Consider the following 24,030-nt stretch of genomic DNA (forward strand, 5'->3'; position numbering starts at 1 on the left):
ACAACATGCTAAACTCATGAGATGCAGCAAAAGTAGCACTCAAGGGGAAATTTACAATTTTAAAACACTTGGCAGAAAAGACATCTCAAATCAACAACCTAATTTTAAAACTTTAGGAACTAGAAAAAGAGGAATAAACTAAACCCAAACCTAGCAGAAGGAAGGAAATAATGAAGATTAGAGCAAAGAGAAATGAAATAGAGAACAGAAAAACAGAGGAAAATCGATCAAACTAAAAGCTGGTTCTCTGAAAAAATAAACAAAATTGACAAAACTTCGGGTAGACAGACTAAGAAAAAAGAGAAGGCTCAAACCACTATATCCAGAAATGAAAATGGGGACATTACTACTGATTCTAAGTTAAGTTCAGTCGCTCAGTCGTGTCCGACTCTTTGCGACCCCATGAATAGCAGCACGCCAGGCCTTCCTGTCCATCACCATCTCCCGGAGTTCACTCAGACTCACATCCACCGAGTCCGTGATGCCATCCAGCCATCTCATCCTCTGTCATTCCCTTCTCCTCCTGCCCCCAATCCCTCCCAGCATCAGAATCTTTTCCAATGAGTCAACTCTTCGCATGAGGTGGCCAAAGTACTGGAGCTTCAGCTTTAGCATCATTCCTTCCAAAGAAATCCCAGGGCTAATCTCCTTCAGAATGGACTGGTTGGATCTCCCTGCAGTCCAAGGGACTCTCAAGAGTCTTCTCCAACACCACAGTTCAAAAGCATCAGTTCTTCAGCGCTCAGCCTTCTTCACAGTCCAACTCTCACATCCATACATGACCACAGGAAAAACCATAGCCTTGACTAGATGGACCTTAGTCGGCAAAGTAATGTCTCTGCTTTTGAATATGCTGTCTAGGTTGGTCATAACTTTTCTTCCAAGGAGTAAGCGTCTTTTAATTTCATGGCTGCAGTCACCATCTGCAGTGATTTTGGAGCCCCAAAAAATAAAGTCTGACACTGTTTCTACTGTTTCCCATCTATTTGCCATGAAGTGATGGGACCGGATGCCATGATCTTTGTTTTCTGAATGTTGAGCTTTAAGCCAACTTTTTCGCTCTCCTCTTTCACTTTCATCAAGAGGCTTTTAGCGCCTCTTCACTTTCTGCCATAAGCGTGGTGTCATCTGCATATCTGAGGTTACTGATATTTCTCCTGGCAATCTTGATTCTAGCTTGTGTTTCTTCCAGTCCAGCGTTTCTCATGATGTACTCTGCATAGAAGTTAAGTAAGCAGGGTGACAATATACAGCCTTGATGCACTCCTTTTCCTATTTGGAACCAGTCTGTTGTTCCATGTCCAGTTCTAACTCTTGCTTCCTGACCTGCATACAGATTTCTCAAGAGGCAGGTTAGGTGGTCTGGTATTCCCATCTCTTTCAGGATTTTCCACAGTTTATTTTGATCCACACAGTCAAAGGCTTTGGCATAGTCAAGAAAGCAGAAATACGTGTGTTTCTGGAACTCTCTTGCTTTTTCCATGATCCAGCAGATGTTGGCAATTTGATCTCTGGTTCCTCTGCCTTTTCTAAAACCAGCTTGAACATCAGGGAGTTCATGGTTCACGTATTGCTGAAGCCTGGCTTGGAGAATTTTGAGCATTACTTTACTAGCATGTGAGATGAGTGCAATTGTGCAGTAGTTTGAGCATTCTTTGGCATTGCCTTTCTTTGGGATTGGAATGAAAACTGACCTTTTCCAGTCCTGTGGCCACTGCTGAGTTTTCCAAATTTGCTGGCATATTGAGTGTAGCACTTTCACAGCATCATCTTTCAGGATTTGAAACAGCTCAACTGGAATTCCATCACCTCCACTAGCTTTGTTCATAGTGATGCTTTCTAAGGCCCACTTGACTTCACATTCCAAGATGTCTGGCTCTAGATGAGTGATCACATCATCATGATTACCTGGGTCATGAAGATCTTTTTCGTACAGTTCTTCCGTGTATTCTTGACAACCTCTTCTTAATATCTTCTGCTTCTGTTAGGTCCGTACCATTTTTGTCCTTTATCAAGCCCATCTTTGCATGAAATGTTCCCTTGGTATCTCTAATTTTCTTAAAGAGATCTCTAGTCTTTCCCATTCTGTTGTTTTCCTCTATTTCTTTGCATTGATCGCTGAAGAAAGCTTTATTATCTCTTCATGCTATTCTTTGGAACTCTGCATTCAGATGCTTGTATCTTTCCTTTTCTCCTTTGCTTTTCGCCTCTCTTCTTTTCACAGCTATTTCTAAGGCCTCCGCAGACAGCCATTTTGCTTTTTTGCATTTCTTTTCCATGGGGATGGTCTTGATCCCTGTCTCCTGTACAATGTCACGAACCTCATTCCATAGTTCATCAGGCACTCTATCAGATCTAGGCCCTTAAATCTATTTCTTACTTCCACTATATAGTCATACCTGAATGGTCCAGCGGTTTTCCCTACTTTCTTCAATTTGAGTCTGAATTTGGTAGTAAGGAGTTCATGATCTGAGCCACAGTCAGCTCCTGGTCTTGTTTTTGTTGTCTGTATAGAGTCTACTGATTCTAAAGAATCAAAAAACACTGTAAGAGAAAATTATGAACTGTACAAATTGGATAACCTAGATGAAAAGGACTAGTCACTAAAAACACAAAACCTATCAACACTAAATCACAAAGAAATAGAAAATCTGTTTTCTATTTCTATAACTATGGCCTATAACTAGTAAAGAGGCTGATCAGTAATCAAAGTCTCCCAACAAATAAAAGCCCTGGACCTTATGACTTCACCAGTGCATTTTACCAAACATTTAAAGAAGAACTAATACCTTCCTTTTCAAACTTTTCCAAAAAACTGAAGAGGAAGAAACACTTCCCCATTTGTTCTACGAGGCCAGCATCACCCTAAAACCAAAGCCCACAAGTGTTGGCAAAGATCAACAGAAAACTGAAACCCTTGTGTTCACACTGTGTGCAGTTGATGGGAGTGTGAAATGGTACTGCCATTGCGGAAAACAGTCTGGTAGTTCCTCAAAAAGTTTAAAATAGAATTACTGTATCATGCAGCAATCCCACTTCTGGACATACATCCAGAAGAACACAAAATCCTTGGGCAGAGTTCCCTGTGCTATACAGTATGTCTTGTTGTTTATCTATTTTATATATGGCAGTGTGTATATGTTAATCCCATATATGGGCTTCCCTGGTGGCTCAGAGGTTAAAGCGTCTGCCTCCAATGTGGAAGACCCGGGTTTGATCCCTGGGTCGGGAAGATCCCCTGGAGAAGGAAATGGCAATCCACTCCAGTACTCTTGCCTAGAGAATCCCATGGACAGAGAAGCCTAGTAGGTGACAGTCCATGGGGTCGCAAAGAGTCGGACACGACTGAGGGACTTCACCTTCACCTTATATGTTAATCCCAGCCTGCTAATTTATCCCTCCCTACTCCTTTCCCTTTTGTGAGTCTGAAAGCAAGGTCTTAAAGAGATATTTACAACCCCATGTTCAGAGCAGCACTATTCACTATAGCAATCCAAGTGTCCATAAACAAATAAATGGATAAGCAAAATGTGGTATAAATATATTATTTTGCTACAATGTCGATGAACATTTAAGAACATTAAAGATAGGTGAGAGAAGTCAAATAGAAGGCAGACTGTATGATTCAATTTATATGAGATACAAATAGTGAAATCATAAAGACAGAAAGTATAATGCTCTTGCCAAGGGCTGTGGGGAGAGGAGAATGGGGACTTATTTACTGGGTATAGAGTCCCAGTTTTATAAGATGAAAAGAGTTACAGGGATGGATGGTAGTGGCGATGGCATAACAATGTGAATGTATTTAATATCACTGAAACGTGCACTTAAAAACAGTTTTATGCTATGTGTATTTTACCACAATAAAAAAAAATCTAGGGGTTTCCCTGGTGGCTCAGTGGTAAAAGTATCCACTGGCCAATAATGGAGACGTTGGTTGGATCACTGATCCACAAAGATCCCACATGACACGGAGCAACTAGGTCTGTGCACCGCAACTACTGAGCCTGTGCTCTCAAGCCTGGGAGCGGCAACTACTGAGACCACACGCCTGAAGCCTATTTTCCCCAACAAGGGAAGCCACCATAACGAGAGGCCCACACATCACAACTAGAGAGTGGCCCCTGCTCGCCACAGTTGGAGAAAAGCCAGCACAGCAACAAAAACCCAGCACAGCCATAAATAAATAAATAAAATGATTTAAAATATCTAATCTGAGAACAATTCAACAGCACATTACTTTTAAGACGTGGAATGCACTACCTCCAAAAAGAGAAGCTATAAACTGGAAAATTTAAGGACTTTATCCAGTGATGCAAAGCAAAAATAGAGGGTATTTTGACTGAAATAGGCTTATGCTAGATTTTGAAGTCAGCTCACGGTTCCACCATTTACCAAATGAATAACCTTGGGCAAATGACAACCCACTAAAACTTTAGTTATCTCATCTGTGAAACAGAGAAGCCACTTATCTTAAAGAAATATTCTGAGGATTAGAGATACAGTGCTGCTAAACACAGACACTTGCATTATAAAATCTCATTTATTTTCACATCAAATTTACTATATTTACATAAAGTCAAATTTACTCATTATCAAAGCATATTTGATGAGTATTCACACCACGAACAGTTCTATGCTACATTCTACTTTAGTGACAGAAACAAAGAGATTTTAAGTTAAAATATGTGATTATACACTTACTGGCTATGTGTGAGGTTTTTTTTTGAGGGCCCTACTAACCTTATTCATCTGTAAACAGGTATATCTATCTACTTCATAAAACTATTCTAAAAATTAAATCAAATGCAATACTGGATTTACAAGCACTTATGAAATTATAAACCATGTTGCAAATACTGGTATTAGCATGGAAGATTCACTTATGTCATTTCTGAAAATAATAAATACCTTAACTAGTCTTTTCCTATATTAGCCTCTTATTAATTACATCAACAACTGTTTCTAGCTTTTGACAGGAACCAAAATGTTCAATGTAAGATTACAGATTATAGTTATTAATATCTTCTTAAAGTTACTGTGGTGGACACAGAACGGTGACCCCCCAATGAGTCGTGCTTTCATATAATCCCCCTGAGGATAAGAACCACCTGTGACTTGCTTCTAACCGATAGAATATGGAAAGGTGATGAGTGTCACTCGCTTGATTATGTCGCATTATATAAGACTGGGTGAACAGACTAAGTGAGAGGGTCACCTGCAAGCCTTTAAGAAGCCAAGTGCCATGGATAGAGAGCCCTGCAGCAAGAAACTACAGGCAATCCCCAGGATCTGAGGGAGTTCTCCACCTGTCAGTAAAATGTTAGGGTCCTCAGTCACGCTGCTGCAAAGACATTCTCCCACCATTCTAAATGAATGTGGAAGGAGACTGTTCCACAGTTAAGCCTCCACATGATAACACAGGTCAGCACCCTCACTGCAGCCTTGTGAAATCCTAAGCAGAGGACCCAGATGAGTTGTGTCCAGATTCCTCATTCCCAGAAACCATAAGATAATAGTTAACGTAATTTTTACTGCAGTCTAGTTGCTTTACAATGCTGTGTTAGTTTCTACTACATAGCAAAATGAAACAGCTATAAATATACATATAGATCCCCTCTTTTTGGATTTCTTTCCCATTTAGGTCACCATAGAGCACTGAGTAGTGCTCTGTGCTATACAGCAGGTTCTCCTTAGTTATGTTTCATACATAGTAATGTACATATGTCGTTTCTAATCTCCCAGTTCATCCCACCCTCCTCCACCTTCCCCCTTGGTATCTAAAGTAGTCATATGCTCAGGAAAAAAATAAAATGGTGTTTGTCAGAGGCGAAGGGGTGGGGAAAAAGAAGAGTTATTGTTCAATAGATATACGCATTTCCGTTTTGCAAGATGGAAAGTTCCAGAAATGTGTTGCACAACAGTGTGTACATAGTGTTTTAAGATTAATGTCAGTCAGTCAGTTCAGTCGCGTCTGACTCTTTGTGACCCCATGAACGCCAGGGCCTCCCTGTCCATCACCAACTCCCAGAGTCCACCCAAACTCATGTCCATCGAGTCGGTGATGCCATCCAACCATCTCAGCCTCTGTCGTTCCCTTCTCCTGCCCTCAATCTTTCTCAGCATCAGGGTCTTTTCCAATGAGTCAGTTCTTCAGGTGGTCAAAGTATTGGAGTTTCAGCTTCAACATCAGTCCGTTCAATGAACACCCAGGACTGAGCTCCTTTAGAATAGACTGGTTGGATCTCCCTGCAGTCCAGGGGACTCTCAAGAGTCTTCTCCAACACCACAGTTCAAAAGCATCAATTCTTCGGCACTCAGCCTTCTTCACAGTCCAACTCTCACATCCATACATGACCACTGGAAAAACCATAGCCTTGACTAGATGGACCTTTGTGGGCAAAGTAATGTCTCTGCTTTTGAATATGCTATCTAGGTTGGTCATAACTTTTCTTCCAAGGAGTAAGCATTTTTTAATTTCATGGCTGCAATCACCATCTGCAGTGATTTGGGAGCCCCCCAAAATAAAGTCTGACACTGTTTCCCCATCTGTTTGCCATGGAATGATGGGACCGGATGCCATGATCTTTGTTTTCTGAATGTTGAGCTTTAAGCCAACTTTTTCACTCTCCTCTTTCACTTTCATCAAGAGGCTCTTTAGTTTCTCTTCACTTTCTGCCATAAGGGTGGTGTCATCTGCATATCTGAGGTTACTGATATTTCTCCTGGCAATCTTGATTCCAGCCTGTGCTTCCTCCAGTCCAGCGTTTCTCATGATGTACTCTGCATATAAGTTAAATAAGCAGGGTGACAATATACAGCCTTGACGTACTCCTTTTCCTATTTGGAACCAGTCTGTTGTTCCATGTCCAGTTCTAACTGTTGCTTTCTGACCTGCATACAGGTTTCTCAAGAGGCAGGTCAGGTGGTCTGGTATTCCTATCTCTTTCAGAATTTTCCACACAGACTAACTGTGATCCACACAGACTAATGTACTGTACACTTAAAAATGGTTTAGATGGGCAGTTTTATGTTGTGTCACTACATACTGACAAAAGGGTCAATTCCCTAAGGATATAATAATTTTAAGTGGTAGAGTCAGGACTCAAACCTAGCTAGCAGGACACTTTCCAAAAGTCTGTGCTGTTAACCCCTGCATTATGATTCGGAGCATATCGCAAGTGAAAGAGAATCACAGAACAAAAAAAATACAGGAAAAGTCAAATTCTCTATCCTCTCCCCTCTAAAATCAGCTATTTTTTCTAATTCCTCTGCTTTTGCAAGTGACAATGCCATTTTTTCAGCTGCCCTCATTCAAAAACCTGAGCCATATCTGACTGCTTTTTTTATTTACATAACCCATCAATTTCAATTCTCCTGATTTCTACTTGGGAAAAATCTGTCTCCCATTTGTCTCTTTCTTCCTACTCTCCCTAAACTCTCTTCTCCTTCACTGCACTCTAATTCAGACTCCTGCATCTTTCATTAACAAGTCACCATGCCTCTCCATCCCATCCTGAAACATCTACGTAGGACTGCCAGACTTATGCGGCTGTGTCACTTCCAAGTTGCTTAACATTATGCATTTCAGCAGTTTATCCAGGCATTCAAGGCTCTTCTTGCTCTGACTCCAGCCTATCTTCCAATCTTTTCCTCCACTAATTTTTGACATAAAATAGGGAAATGAAGGGGAAACACTACTTACTGAACCACTGAGTGTCACGTATTTTTCCAGAAATCTTACTGATACAGCTGTCTTTCAGTATCCACAGAGGATTAGTTCAAGGACCTCCCTCAGATACTAAAATCAGATGATGCTCAAGTGTCTTATACAACATGGTAGAATACAGTTGGCCCTCCATTTACACAGAATCCACAGACACAGAGGGCTGACTATACTTTCATTTAAGCATCACGTGGCAGCACTAGTGGTAAAGAACCAACCTACCAATGCAGGAGACACTGAGCTCCATCCCTGGGTCAGGAGGATCTCCTAGAGGAGGGCATGGCAACCCACTCCAGGATTCTTGCCTGGAGAATCCCATGGACAGAGGAGCCTGGCGGTGGCAGTCCATAGCGTCGCAGAGTTGGACATGACTGAAGCGACTTGGCACGCACATCCACATTACAGATGGCCTAAACATCCCTGACTTGCCCTATCACACAGGTAGAAAATTGTGGAAGCTAGGGTTTCAGTTCAGTTCTGATTCAGTTCATTCTTCTACTATTTCACAGACGCCACTATTCCACTTTCCTCAAGTATACGCACAAGCCCTCAAAGCTTCTCCGCATGCGGAGGGATGTGAAGGCCTAGTTTATTAAGTAATGCTTCTTCCACGACGTCTCTAATTCTCCCAATAAGACGTGATCTTTCGTCTATGAACGCAGACAGTACTCTGTACTTCTTTAGTTTGTTCACTGTCTTCCTCTTGTGTTTTACACTTATATAACACAGTGTGAACTGAGATTATGTCTCAGACACCTATATATCTTACCCACATGAGCTTGCATCATATGTGACTGAATTAACCTGATTCTTGTGGGCTGGGTGTTTTTTCCCCAATATTTTAAAAAACTGAGTCAGTTCTACATTACTGGTTAGCCTGATGAGTCTTCTTTCATCTAGAACTTTTGTCATACTGTATTTCATGTCCTAAGTGGGTAGTGTGACTATAGGTATCATTAATATCTCATTTGAACTTCACTAGGTTTAAATACATTCAATTTAAAACTATCATACATTTCCCCCCTTATATCAAACTACTCTAGCTTCTGTCTAGTAGAAAGTTTTATTACGGTCATAAAATAATTTCCTTTGTCAGAGGACTGCTCTATGAAAAGGGTATTAGCAAATATTCATTTTTATAAAATTGCTTTTACATTTGATGTTAGATTTGGGCAAGAGACAAGAGCTCAAAAAGTTTCACACCAAATTCTTTCAAAATGGTCTTTTTAGGGACTTCCTTGGAAGTCCAGTGGTTAAGACTCCATGCTCCCAATGCAGGGGGTGAGGGTTCGATCCCTGGTTGAAGAACCAAGATCCCACAAGACCTCTGGTGTAGCCAAAAAAAAAAAAAAAATTTTTTTTAATGGTGTAAAGAATTCAATGTCTTCAATTTTTGAAAAATTATGTTATATATAATAGAACAGGAAGCCAGGAACACAAAAAGAATATTTACTCTAAAACATTTCACTCTCTGAGTCTCATCAGTCACTTAAGTTCTTTAAAGAATGCAAATCTATAATGAGTTAAAGTGTAACTCCACCTAAACTCTAACCTAGGAATTATTTTTAATGTACCTAAGATTCTCTTAGAAAGAAAAAAAAAAAAAGATACTCCTTCCCCAAATATTTGTTGTTCAGTCACTAAGTCGTGTCTGACTCTTTGTGACCCCATGGACTGTAGCACCCAAGGCTTCAGTGTCCTTCACTATCTCCCAGAGTTTACTCAAATTCATGTCCACTGAGTCGGTGATGTAAGAGATTATAAACACAACAGAAAAAAAGAGGGATGATCCACAGAAGTTTATTTCTATCACACTCTAGTACATTATGGAGCTTCCCAGGCAGCACTAGTGGTAAAGAACCCGCCTACCAACGCAGGAGACATAAGAGACTCGGGTTCAATCTCCCAGGCTGGGAAGATCCCTGGAGGAGGGCATGGCAACCCACTCCAGTATTCTTGTCTGGAGAATTCCATGGACAGAGGAGACTGGCAGGCTATGGTTCATAGAGTGGCAAAGAGTCAGGTATGACTGAAATGACTTAGCACCTGGTATATTATGGCACTAAAACAGGTAGGAAGTTAGGATCATTTTTTTGTTCCTCTAAGTGCCAATAAAGTCAACCAACAGCTGAAGACTAAAGTACTTCAAAAAGAAGAACATAGGTTTTACTGATTCGCTGCAGAAAACAACAAAAATGTATTTTTTTAACATGTAAACACAACAACTTGCAAAAATCAGAGAAAAGAGGACTTACAGCAAAAGCACAAAGGTACAACTATGATAGGTCAGTCCACTTTATACTGTTTTTCAAACTTCTTTGCATTTATACTAGTAGAAAGAATTCTAAATGGCACTTTGAGGACTTCTCTGGTAGTCCAGTGGTTAAGAATCTGCCTTCCAATGCAGGGTACACAGGTTTGATCCCTGGTCTGGGAACTAAGACCGCACATCCCACAGGGCTACGTGTCAACGACTGAGCCTGTGCACTCCAGAGCCTGTGCTCCAGGACAAGAGAAGCACTTCGACTGAAAGCACCCCTAAAAACAACTCAGAGCTATACAGTTACTGATGCAGTACCTACTACAGGCAGCAATAGTGCCAGGAGACTCAAGCTTCCTTAAAATAAATTTGGTTTGTACTCTTCACAATTCAGTTAGATGAAGACTTTAAATGATAGAAAGTATTTTATTTTACAGTGGTTTCTGATTAATTTCAGAGCCACATCTTAAAGTTGACAGAGAATGTGTATTTATCAAAATTAACGTGTATATTTGTGAAATAAGATGGGTAAACCCCACCTTATGTTGTGCAGAGAAAAACCTGACTGCGTGTAATTCTCTACACACTTCATGCTATCTTTCTGCCTTTGTTCAGGCTATCTTCTCACTGTGAAATGCCCTTAAAGCAACATCCATTCTTACCAGCTGACTCTTAACTCATTTTTCTAAGACTCAACTCAGGTTTATTTGCCCAAAAAGGCCCTAAAATATCTCCCTTATTCTTAACCTGGATTGGGTGTACTTCCTCTGTGCTCCTGTAACAATTTAATATCTTTTTCATTGTAATTATAAAGTGGATTATACCATACTCAACCGTTATTCAAATTTATAATACTTGTAATAATTGCCTGATTACTATTAGTATTTCTGGTAACACTGAGTCCCAAAACATAGGCACTTTCTACTCACTCCTACTAGGCCCACATTGAGCATAGCATACAGTTAGCAGAGGTACTAAAAATACTTTCCAAACAAACAGAATAGTTATGAACCCTGGAGACTATTTTTCTGTTATCTAAATCAACATACAATTAAATTAAATTACTTTAAAATAACACTGAATTCTGGATGTATTATTTTAACCATAATCACAAAGGATGTCACTTAGCAAAGATATTTTTCAATTATTACAAAGATTAATATGTTGCTTAAATTCATTTTTTAACTTTTAAGTCAGAAAAAATTAAGCTACACTCATTATTTCCTTTTTAACAAAAGCAAATAGCAGAAATTTAAATTTTTTAAATTTATTTATGGGTTGCCCTGGGTCTTTGTTGCTGTGCATGGGCTTTCTCTGGTTGCGAGAAGTGGCAGCTACTCTCTAGTTGCTGTGCACTGAGATTTTAAATTTTGAATCAGATGATCCAGAAGAAAATATATTGTGCCAATAATTAAAGGAGAATCTGCTTCTTTGACAAACTGAATTGACAAGTTTCAGTAGTTCCTACTCATTAAAGATACACGTAACTTCCAAAACTTTACTACTATGACTTACAAAAAATGTTTTTCTTAGCATATATTAGATACAATTGTTATTTGTTATCAATCTGTCATTTCCAGGATCCCTAAACATTTTCACTACACTGAATATTTGTAAGATGTTTCTATTTTAGGGTCTGTTTTATTAAAAAGGCATTCTACTCCGGTTCCACTACCCATAATCATTGCCTGTTTGAATTAGACCACTGAGTTTATTACAATCATAATAGTTTAAAAGTTTAATATAAAATAACTTGCTTTAAAAAGGACTTGAATTTTACCTAATTCATGACCTACATTTGTGAACTCTTAAAGAGTCTATTATTATTATTACTTAAGAATGTCAGAGAAGTCACAGGGTTGTACTCAAATAACAAATGATAATTATCTGAATAAAAACATAAAGTCTAATAAAAAATTAATTTACCAATAATTTGTTTCCAAGTGTCCAAAATTGGGATATTTCCCATTCAATATATGAAACAAAACACAAAGCTGAGAATTATTATATACTCCAGTGAGAGCCCTGCTGGTCAGGCATATACTCTCTGAGTAGAGCACATTGCTAATCTCAGTTTGGAAGGGAGTGTGGTGCTTAGTGGCTGGTGAACTTTCAGAGGCTTGCAAAATCTTATTCACTACGTTGTTACTGATTCATTAAACAGACTTAAAACCAACGCTAAAGAACTGTCAGTTATTAAGTAAGCCGATTTCAAACTGGTTCTGATGACTAATTGTTACCATGGCTATATGAGAATCAGTCTTAGGAGTTTGGGAACTCCTTTTGTCTTTACAAGATAAACACATAAACCAACACACACACACATATATACACTAAAGGATATGATATATACTGGTCATGTGGTTTTATAACATTTCACAAAAAAACCCAAATACTGTCAGTGTTAAGGATAAATACCACTTGCCTTATATTTAATTATTCAATCAGTCATCAGATGTTATATTGCAGGTTCTGGAAACTCACAGGTGAACATGCAAAGCAACAACAAAGGGCTTTAGAACAGTGCTATTCAAAGTGGGTCTGGTCCACATTTTTTTTTTTTTAAACACACTGCAATGAGGTAGGTACAAAAATCGAGTGCCTAGAAACTCTTAGAACAAAGTTGTATTTGACAATAATTTTATGTCTGTTGAATTTCATAAAAATTGAAGTTTGCATTTTGTGTATCTTTTTAAATTTCATTTTTCTAGTCATTCATTGCTATTGTCTTTACCAAGGTACTGATTCACAAACTAGTTTTCACTACAGTATCTGAAGAAAATTACTTAAAGGGGCTCAAGAAAAGCAGCCAGAGTAGGTGAGGTTGTATTACACTTTGCTACCAAGATACATGCAAAAATAATATGCATTACACACCAAGAAGTACTTGCTCCAAAATTAGAAGGATGGTGCTAGTGGCCTAAAAGAAAATCCCTCAGCAGATGATACAGCACACTAATGGAAGGCTGCACCATCTATGTTGCAGATGGACTAGGAGGTTATAATGTATGGAAAAAACAAAAGACTCCTTAAAATGCTGTAAGAGCCAGACCTAAATGTGAAGAAATTCAGGAATACCTTATCCGGTCTATCTCTTGTATTTTCCTTAAAAAAAAAAAAAAAAAAATGTATGCCTGCTAAGTCACTTCAGTCATGTCTGACTCTCTGCGACCCTATAGACTGTAGACCCCCGGGCTCCTCTGTCCATGGCATTCTCCAGGCAAGAATACTGGAGTGGGCTGCCATGCCCTCCTCCAGAGGGGAAAAAAAATTTATGCACAAGCATAATCTAATTTTTAAAATTATCTAAAATAAGTCCCCTCCACCCCCCAAAAAAGATGAATAAGACAGAATTTCTACTATTAAGGAGCTTGAGTCATCCATTTGGGACCCAAACAAGTGGTCATAATACTGTGGTTAAGGCAACAGTAGGGAGATATACTGGGTAACATGGGAGAATCTAAACTAGCCTTGGTGATCAAGAGGGCTCCCCATTAAAAATGCAATAGCTTATATGTACTCAAAGTTCCCATTCCACTTATCCAACTATAACCTAGTTTCATACACTCTACTCCCTAACTTCTCCTCATACTGTTGGCCTTGCTTCTCCAGCCACAGCACTTTACTCACAGGCCCCATCATCTCACAGCCTCCCCACAGCCTCTTCTCTCACATCCTTGTTACTGCTGCAAGTTATCATCCCCAAATTCAAATCTTATCACATCACCTCAATGCTTAAAAATGCTCATGGATAAAGTAATAGTAAGCAGAAAAAACTAGGTACAAATTATATGATCTTTTTAAAAATGTATATGTGATATGCTTCTAACTTGAACTGCTATTTTCAAACCAATTAATGAATAAATTCTACAGCCTCTTTTTTTTTGGTTACAGAGAAATTTATGGAGGAAAATAAGAAAACGTAAGTTTAAAACTAGCCACAGACCTTTAAGGCACGGGCCATACAAAGTATATTCCCAAAGCTCTTCAAATTCTAAGAAAAATGACCAAATATTTCCTCTTACTATAGCTAGCATGTCTGTTTTAACTAAGTTAAATATTCTTATATATAATAATACTTCAGAGTACTTTACAGTCCCTTATATAATGATCATATGATACACATTGATTTTATAAGGCTTAAGAAGTAGCATGGTATAGGAGAAAAACAGTGAGGTAGGTATTAAGGGAACTAGATTTTAACTAGTTGCATTACTGGGAAGTTACCTAATCTCTCACATCTCAGTTTCTTCATTTATAAAAGAACAGTGTTGGTCTAGGTCAGGGGTCAGCATCTTTTCCTGTAAAGGGCCAGACAGTAAATATTTCAGGCTTTATGCACCGTCCAGACTCTGTCACAACTACTCAACTATGCCAGTGCAGCAGGAAAGCACCCACAGATAAACACATAAAGTAATGAGAGTAGCCGTGTTCCGATAAAACTTTACAAAACCAGCAGCAAGCTAGGCTTGGCCCAAGAGACCACAGATTTGGGTAATCACTGTTTACAGCCTTCCCTTAGTTTCCTGGTGGATTAGTTCCAGGACACAGCCCATCATACCAAAATCCAAGGATGCTCAAGTCCCTTACATAAAATGGCATGCATGGTATTTGCATATAACCTTGTACAACCTCCTCTCATTTACTTTAAATCCTCTCTGGGACTGCAAACAGTCAAACACAACTTAGCAACTGAACAATAAACAACAATGCCATGTAAATACTATGTAAATAAGTCACCAGTGTGCAGCTAATCCAAGTTTTGCTTTTTGGAATTTTCTGGATTGTTTTTTCCCTGAATGTTTTCATCTGAGTTTCCTCGAATTTACATATATGGAATCTGCGGATACAGAGAGCCTGTGTACTTCTGGTTCTAAACTATGAGAGTACTTTTTTCTATTTAAAACTAACTCGTTGCCTTCCTTTTTAGAGAAAACTATAGTCGTATTTAACACAAGGCACAAAAACTAGCAGTTAATAGCAGACTTAAGAGCCAGTTTTGAGAGTCCCATTAGCTGTATAACCTTAGGCAAGTTACTTAAAACCACTCTGAGCATACTGTTAAGACTGCTGTGAATAATAAATGAAGTAATATATGTAATGTATTAATACTTAGCCCTGTACCTAGTTCACAGTAAGCATTCAATAAACTGACACTATTGCTTTTATAAATTATATGATCCTCAGTCCTCGGTGAAGAACACAACCCTCCAATCAACATTTTTCCCAGCAAAGAAATACAATAAGCTATATAGTGATCTACATTCAGAAGCATTTTTCACTATAGCAAAAGATGAGAACTGGTTATATTGCTCTAAGCCTTTCTTTAAAAAAAAAAAAAAAAAAAAACAACTATAGATACAACCAGTGGTCCCCAACCATTTTTGGCACCAGGAACCAGTTTCATGGAAGACAATTTTTCCATGAACTGGAAACGGTGGTTTCAGGATGACTCAACTGCATTACATTTATTGTACACTTTATTTCTAATTTAATTCCGGCACTGATCTGACAGGAGGTACTGGTCCGAGGCCTGGAGGTTGGGGACCCCTGGATACAGTAGTCAGCATTAGTTGAGTACTTACTATCTGCTTTGCATGTATGACTATATGACTCTGGTTAAGTTACATAATCTTTTATTAGCCTCAGTTTCTTCACCTGTAAAAATGAGGAAAGTAGCAATACAAACTTAAGACTGTTATAAGGACTAAATGAGTTAATAAACTGTCTGGCACATAAGCTATATAAGCAAGCGCTATTATTTGAGTTAGATATTTCACATTTATTCATTCTGTTCCTCAGGATAATTCAAAGCAGTATTATTACTATATTTATAGCTGTTGATAATAAGGCTCAGAGAAGTTAAGAAACCTACCCAAGGTCACACAGCTATTAAGTGGCAATGCCTAGGTCTCAACACAGGCATGCATGACTGTACAGCCAAAACTCTTAACAGGAGGCTGAAGACGGCATTAATTCTGTCTTTGCACCAGGAGTGCAACTACATCTTTGCATGGTATGTTTAGATTATGGAACCACAATATGGATATAATATTCTCCCCAGACAGAAAATGTTTTTTCATTTTTTTAAACTTTAAGAGTAAGAAAATATACATAAAATCACTGACCTTTTTCATTTGAAGTATAGTGAATTTATAATGTTGTGTAGTGACTCAGTTACACGTTTTCTTTTTCAGATTCTTTTCCCTTATAAAAACACTGATCTTTTTAATGTGACAGTATTTCCACAGGTAAAATTTTTGCTAAAATGATTCTTCTGTTTTCCATTTCTACCTAATTAAACTCACATTTTCATTATTAAAGAAATAAGCAATCCTCTGCAATAAAATAACAAAAGATGCAGCATAGTGACAAATATATATATGTGGGACTATGCAAATGCTGACATTCATCTCTAATTGATCTTTGACATACAGACCTCAGATTTTGTAAAAAGTGCAAGTCTAGAGAGTTGAACACAATTCTGCTACTAATTTATAGACTAATTAGTCTATAAATCCCCAACTATTTATTTAAAACCTTGAACTGCGAAAAGCATTCAGATATCAAATGGAAATACCAATATCAAAGAAAAAAGAAGAAATTCAAAAAGACAAAAACACGTTACTTCACTGAATAGATTCATTCGTAAGTTGGTATACCACCACTTGATCCATCTCATAGTCTTTAGACCTTGTGACTGCTACCGGTAATTGAACCAGAAACAGAAGTTGGTTTCACACTGTAAAGCCCTATAGGTCAGCAACCTATCACTAACAAAGAAAACAGGGCAGTTTGATGCAGCTTACTTCCAAACTCTATTACAAGAATGAACTCAATCTTAGAATTCTAACATACTTCTTAAATTCACAAAATGCAAATAAGATCAATTTTAAATGTCATAATTAAAATCACAAATCACCATCTAATCTACATAAGCTGATTATAAATTTCATATTCTTTCCAAACTAGCAGTGCTGAACCTTAAAATGATCATCAATTAGGATTCAATATAACTTCATACTCTGTGCTATATATGATGAAATATCACACCACAAATATACAATGTAAGTATCATCACCTAGCTTGGAAGAAAAAATACTTAATTTTCATTAGCATTTTAGTATTTTGTTGAGAAAAGAAAAAAAATCCAGATTTTAGGATAAACAAACCAAGTTATCTTTTAACATTTCAAAATACTATTCCAATGTGCTGGATGGTACTAGGGTGCATTCTTCACCCCGCAGTCTACTGCCCATCAACACTAGAGGAGTAGGGGGGTGAGGGGCGTGGAAATTAACGCAGTAACAGTGACGATCAATCAGTGGTGTGTACTCCAGGTGTAAGCAGCAGCACTTTTACTGCTATCAACATACTACATCAAAAATATCAACCTCCAGTTCTAGAAGAAAAACAGGCATTTGCAGTGCTTCAAAAAGCATCTGTATACACATACACACAAAATTCTGTTCACTTTTTCTCAAAAACACTAATTTTGGAAATAATATGCAAAAAATCTAGTACAGAAACCTCCTTAGATAACTGAAGCTAATGGTTGTTATCTAAGTGGTTCAGTTAAAAAAGGTTGTGAACTCCTTTTAAACTTATGTTGAAAGCTGTGCGTCTTCTCCCCAGAAAAAAACACACAGAATTCAGATTCTTGGAAGACCATTTTTGGTTCACACAGTCAAAAGTGAAAAGCTGATATTCTAAACCAGAGTTGTCTAGTTTCAGAACTGAGCTCAATACATTATTATATCCTGATGCTTCCACAAAAGCCCTTCAAACAAATAATTTTTTTTTAAAAAAGGCTAATGGGTCACATTTTATATGCTTATATCTTGTATATTGACATTATTTAAAAAATGTATATTTTAAATGTTCCATTTATTCTTCACTGGTTAACACAAAACATACTTCTCAGAAATGGTCAAGCTAAGGAGTTTTAGGACTGAAAAATAGGGCATTTGGTTATTCTAAGAGGCATTTCTTCTCCCTCATCTCTTTAGTTCTCAATATATAAAAATAATTAACCTTTGTTGAAAATTCAAATATAAGAAACCAGTTTAAATATCTGATGTTTTAATACACAAAGCCATTTGAAATTAATTTTTGGGCTTCCACAGTGGCTCAGACAGTAAAGAGTTTGCCTGCAGTGTGGGAGACTCAGGTTTGATCCCTAGGTTGGGAAGATCCTCTGCAGAAGGAAATGGCAACCCACGCCAGTATTCTTCCTGGAGAATCCCAACATTCAAAATAGTCCCTTTAACCTTTTCAAAATGACAAACCCATTTTCAATTCTCTATAACTCTTTTTAAGAGTTCTTTTGAAAAAGGGTCATTTGTCTAAATCCACAGAATATATAACAGACACCAAGAGTGAACCTTAATGTAAAACTCTAGACTTTGGATAATGGTATATCATTGTGGGTTCACTGACTGTAACCCACAATGTGGGTTGGTGTGGGGATTTTGATGGTGGGGAGACTGTGCATACATGGGGCAAAGCAGGAGGCATATGAGAGCAGAGGGTATATGAAATCTGTGTTCCCCTACTTAATTAGCTATAAACCTAAAACTGCTCTAAACATAAAGTATTTTGATAAAGGGTGTGGGGTCTAATATATCTACTTCACTTTCTTCTTAAGAAATGAGGAAATAGTGTTTTTAAAAATTACCCTCAGTGGCCATGAGTTAAATTTCCTGCCAGGATACAGAATGTGCAATTATTACAGAATAGATTACAAAACCATCATTCGAAAAGACACATGTACCCCAATGCTCACTGCAGCACTATTTACAACAGCCAGGACATGGAAGCAACCTAAATGTCCATTGATATATGAACGGATAAAGAAGATGTGATACATATATACAATGGAATATTAGTCATATAAAGGAACAAAGTTGGGTCATTTGTAAAGATGTAGATGAACCTAGAGTCTGTCTTACAGTGTTCTCATTCTGACAACTCAGAAAGAAAAATATTGTATATTAACACATGTATGTGGAATCCAAAAAAATGATACAGATGAACTTATTAGCCTGGCAGGAATAGAGACACAGAACATAGGAAACAGACATATGGACACACAGAGGGGAAGAGGAGGCGGGATGAATTGAAAGAGTAGCATATATATGTATAGTGGATATATACACACACACTACAGGTATCAATAGCTAGTGGGACGCTATTATACAGCACAGAAAACTCAGCGATGATCTAGATGGATGGGAGGTCTAAGAGGGAGGAGACATATGTATACACATATCTGATTCACTTTGTTGTACAACAGAAACTAACACAACATTGTAAAGCTATTACACTCCCATTTTTAAATTATTTTATTTTTAGAATAGTTTTAGGTTTATGAAAAAGCTGCAAAGATAATACAAAGACTTCCAATATCTCCCTCACCCCATTTCCCCTAATGTTAAGATCTTGTATTACTATTGTACATTTGTCATAACTAGTGAGCCAACACTGATACATGGATGTTAACCTTAATCCAGTCTTTTTTTAATTTAAAATTTTTTTTTAAATTTTACTTTACAACACTGTATTGGTTTTGCCATACATTGACATGAATTCGCGACGGGTGTACATTGAGTTCCCAATCCTGAACTCCCCTCCCACCTCCCTCCCCATATCATTTCTCTGGGTCATCCCAGTGCACTAGCCCCAAGCATCCTGTATCCAACCTAGACTGGTGATTCCTTTCTTACATGATAGTATACATGTTTTAATGCCATTTATTTTAAAAAGGGGTAGTGAACTCCTTTTAAACATACGTTGAAAGCTGTGGGTCTTCTCTCCAGAAAAACAGAAATATACACAGAATTCACAGAATCTTGGAAGGCCATTTATGAGTACATCCACAGATCCAGGTTAAGAACCAGAGACAAAGTAGAAATTCTCTCTTTCTTTTGACCCTCTTCCATAATTTTACCTCTAACTCACAAGAATCAACTAAATTATTCACAGACAATGAATTCTCTTGTACAGCCTTTAAAAAAAGCTTCTTAGTACTTAACATAAGCAGTTTTCACCAAAAAAATAAACTGACAGCATTCTGAAATACAGCATGTGACTAATGATATCAATAAATGATAGTGCCTTACAGTTTCTAAAATGACTTCACCTATTATAAAAATTAATATTTTACCCCCTTTTACATTTAAGGAAATAGGCTCAGAAAATAACCTGCCGTGGGCACACAGCCAACAAATTAAGAGCTGGTATTCTAACCTAGAACTGTCTAGTTCCAGCTCATTATTACATTTTGATGCTTCCACAAAAGGCTTTCAAACAAAGAAAGCAGATCAAAAAAAAAAAGCCTAATGGGTCACATTTCAGTGTAGTTATATCCTGAATACTGACATCAGTTTTAAAAAAAAAAAGTATACTTTAACTGTGCTGGGTCTCAACTGCAATATGTGGTATCTTTAAAGGCAACATTGGAACTCTCAGTTGCAGCATGTGGGATCTAATTCCCTGACCAGGGATCAATCCTGGGCTCCCTGCCTTGGGAGCACAGAGTCCTGGCCATTGGACTACCAGGGAAATCCCCAAATGTCTATTCTAAATGTTCCATCTCTTCTTTCTTCATCGGTTAACATAATACACGTTTTTCAGAATAGTGAAGAAATGGTCAAGCTAATGAGCTTTAGGACTGAAAGACATGACATTTTGTTAATTCTATGAAGTATTTCTTTTTCCTCATCGCTTTAGTTCTTAATATATAAAAATTAACCTTTGTTGAAAATTCAGATATAAAAAACCAGTTTAGATATCCAATGTTTTAAAACATAAAATTCTTGAAATTAATTTTTAGGACATTCAAAATAGCCCCTTTAATCTTTTCAAAATGACAAAACCCATTTTCAGTTCTCTACATTTCTTAAGAGTTCTTGATTTTTTGAAAAAAGGTCATTTGTCTAAATCCACGGAATATACAATAGACAGCAAGAGTGAACTTTAATGTAAACTCTGGACTTTGGGTAATGGTATATCAATGCAGGTTACTGACTGTAACAAATTTATCTTTTTGTTGTAGGGATTTTGAGAGTGAGGGAGACTGTGCTTACACCGGGCAAGGCAGGAGCATGAGGGCAGAGGGTATATGAGAAATCTCTGTTCCTCCCACTTAAATTTGCTATGAACCTAAAATTGCTCTAAATATAAACTACTTTGATAAAGGATATGGGGTCTAATATATCTACCTCACTTTCTTCTTAACAAGTGAGGAAATAAGTGTTTTTAAAAATTATCCTCAGTGGCTGTGAATTAAATTTCCTGCCAGGAAACAGAATGTGCAATTATTACAGAATATATTACCATCTTAGAAAATAATACTAATCTTATCAAATGTTAAAAGAATTAGCAGCTTTATAAAGAATCTAGAAAAATGATACTGATGATCCTATTTATAGGGCAGGAATAGAAACACAGACATAGAGAAAAGACTTGTGGACAGAGGTGGGGAAGAATGGGGCGGGAAGAATTAAAAACAGCACTGACAAATACACACTATCATGTGTAAATAGCTAGCTAGTGGGAAGCTGCTTTATAGCACAGGAAACTCAGCTAAATGCTCTGTGATGACCTAGAGGAGTGGGAGGCAGGCGATATATGCTACTTACAGCTGATTTCACACTGTTGTACAGCAGAAACCAGCATAACACTGTAAAGCAATTATTGTTGTTTTTTAGTCAGTAAGTCGTGTCAGACTCTTGTGACCCCAGGAAGCCCACCAGGCTCCTTTGTCCATGGGATTTCCCAGGGAAGAATACTGAAGTGGGTTGCCACTTCCTTCTCGAGAGATCTTCCCCACTCAGGGATGGAACCCACGCCTCCTGCATTGCAGGCAGATTCTTTACCAATGAGACACCAGGAAGCCCCCAAAGCAATTATACTCCAATTAAAAATAAATGTTTTTAAAAAGATTTTTAAAGTATTGGCAGCTTGAAATGTTAATATGAAGTTAAATGCAATAGCTGAGTATGGTATCCTAAAATTTCTTTTGATATTTATGTTCCTACTCTCTGTATCTTAAAGGCGATATATACAGTGACTAAAAGTCTGAAGTAGGTCACGGGATGAGTGACAAAAGAATGGGTGCTCGTAGGGAGGAGGAGGAAAAGCTGCAGCCAATGAAATAACCCACCGCTTAGCTGAGGTCCTCTGCTTACCCAAGACTACCCTCTGACAGGATCAACACTGGAGGGAGACGGAGGAAAAGAATCTCCTCGGTCTACGAGAATGAAGAACACCAACAGTCCAACAATTAATTAACCTCACCGGGATGGGGGGAGAGGAGGAATGCAAAGAAAGAAAAAGCTCAACCAGCAGATAAAACACCTGTGTCAACCTAGCTTCTTGCAAGAACATTTTCCCAAAGAATCCTCCCGAAACAGTATAACATAAGCATAAGCTAAAAGGGCCAAGCATAGTTACAGTATTAATACAGATGGAAAAGAATCCTGACAAAAAAGTTCTATAGCCTACTTAAAATCACCCGATCCAACACTGCCAGGTGGGAAAATATACAAAAAAAAAAACAAACAAACAAACAAAAAACCCAAACGCTAGAACTGTCAAATCCAGTCAAGGACCAGCCCCGGGCTAGAAAGCGCGAAGGATGTAGATAAATCGCCTTTCTCAGGGAAACCAGCAGGCTAACGAAGCCCAGAAGTGCGTGAAAAGGAGGAAAGAGCAGGCATCCCGGGCTGTAAAACAACTCCACTGAGCAGAGGCGTGTTTTGAAAGAGGCTGCAGTTTCTGCTCTCAAACTCAGAGGCACTCTTCGACCCACCCCCCGCCCCCCGCAGAGTCTCCGCCTAAGGCGAGCTGCAAGCCCCCAGCACCCGCCAGCCGGACCCCCGGGGCCATACATCTCGCCGGCAGGCCAGTCCCGGAGGGTAGACTAACCCTCCGGACGGACGGCCAGCACGTCCCCAGGGCCAGCATCCCGGACGGCGGCTGACCCCGATACCCGCGCCCGCCTCCCCGACCCTCGCGGGCGGCGCGTCCCTCAGCCCAGGGCCCCAGCCCGCCGGCCCGCCCCGCCCCCACATGCCGCCCCCGCCCGGACCCCGCGAAGCACCTGCCCGCCTCTCTCTTCTTCGAAAGAGCCTGAGGAACGAGCCAGGCTGAGGCAGCCGGAGACCGGGGTTCCCTTCGAGGAAAGCGACTAACCCCCACCCCGCGCCTTGCCTCTCGCCACAAACGGGGGAAGGGGCGACAGAAACCACGCGGCTGAAGGGGCCCAAACCCTCCGGGCAGGGGAGTTTGGTTCCTGCGTGCAGGACTCGGGGAGTTTCTCCGCCACAGGCGCGAGCCCGGGCGGCGCTACGATTTGGGCTCGGGGCTGAGGTGACGGAGGACTTCGCACGAGCGGACAGCACCGCACAAGGGAAAGAGGGAGTGGGGGCGGGGGGCGAGAGCCCGGTTACCTCAGTCCTCGGCTGGTTCCCTCCGCTCGGTTCCCCACCCCCGCCCCCTTCCCGGTCCCCGGCCTCGCCAAGGATGCAGCCGCGCTGCCAGGTTCCTGCAGCCCCGGACGGCGCCGCTCCGGCCCCGCGCGAGCACCCGACGGACGCGCGCCCCTGTGCGCGGCCTCGCCGAGCCCAGCCGGCGCCGGGCGTCCTCTCGTCCGCGCCTGCGCACAGCACTCTGGGTAGTGTGGTTTCCAATTACCTCCTCCCGGGGGACCGCCCCCACCCCGCGTGCTCTCCGAGCCCCGCTCGGGCGCGGACTGCGAGAGTTTTCACCCAGCTGAGGAATATTGTCCTTCCTGATGCTGGGGACAGCTGGCGGGACCTGGCTGGCGTCCTCAAAACACAGATTCAGATAGGCCACCGCATGATTAACCTCCGAAGTTATCCGTTTCTTCTCTTTTGTGGCTGTACCATAAGTCTCGTCTCGCTAATGGTAAAGGTTCTTAGGGTTTTTGTCCTTTAAAGAAAGAAAAAAGGGTCTACTTTTGTTCTTGGCAATTTCTCCACAGGCTCTTGAAGAGGTATATTGATACAAAACATCTGGT

At 39.5% G+C, this 24,030-nt stretch overlaps 1 protein-coding gene across 6 annotated transcripts in view; it reads right to left on the reverse strand.

Moving 5' to 3' along the window:
- The window catches only part of KLHL8 (kelch like family member 8), a 60,746-nt gene extending 37,108 nt beyond the window's left edge, over positions 1–23,638 (reverse strand). The window contains exons 1-3 of one of the 6 annotated variants that reach the window (XM_042251619.2): positions 23,441–23,638; positions 14,214–14,287; positions 2,400–2,526 (exon numbers count right to left, since the gene is read on the reverse strand). The gene's annotated coding sequence lies outside the window, so the exon portion shown is untranslated. Of the gene's footprint in view, positions 1–2,399; positions 2,527–14,213; positions 14,288–15,571 lie in introns of all 6 variants that reach the window. The other 5 variants (XM_060417411.1, XM_060417409.1, XM_042251620.2 and 2 more) reach the window with 5 other exon arrangements.
- Positions 23,639–24,030: the final 392 nt, after the last annotated feature.

This window comes from Ovis aries, chromosome 6 (assembly GCF_016772045.2).
Source record: "Ovis aries strain OAR_USU_Benz2616 breed Rambouillet chromosome 6, ARS-UI_Ramb_v3.0, whole genome shotgun sequence".
Classification (NCBI taxonomy): domain Eukaryota; kingdom Metazoa; phylum Chordata; class Mammalia; order Artiodactyla; family Bovidae; genus Ovis; species Ovis aries.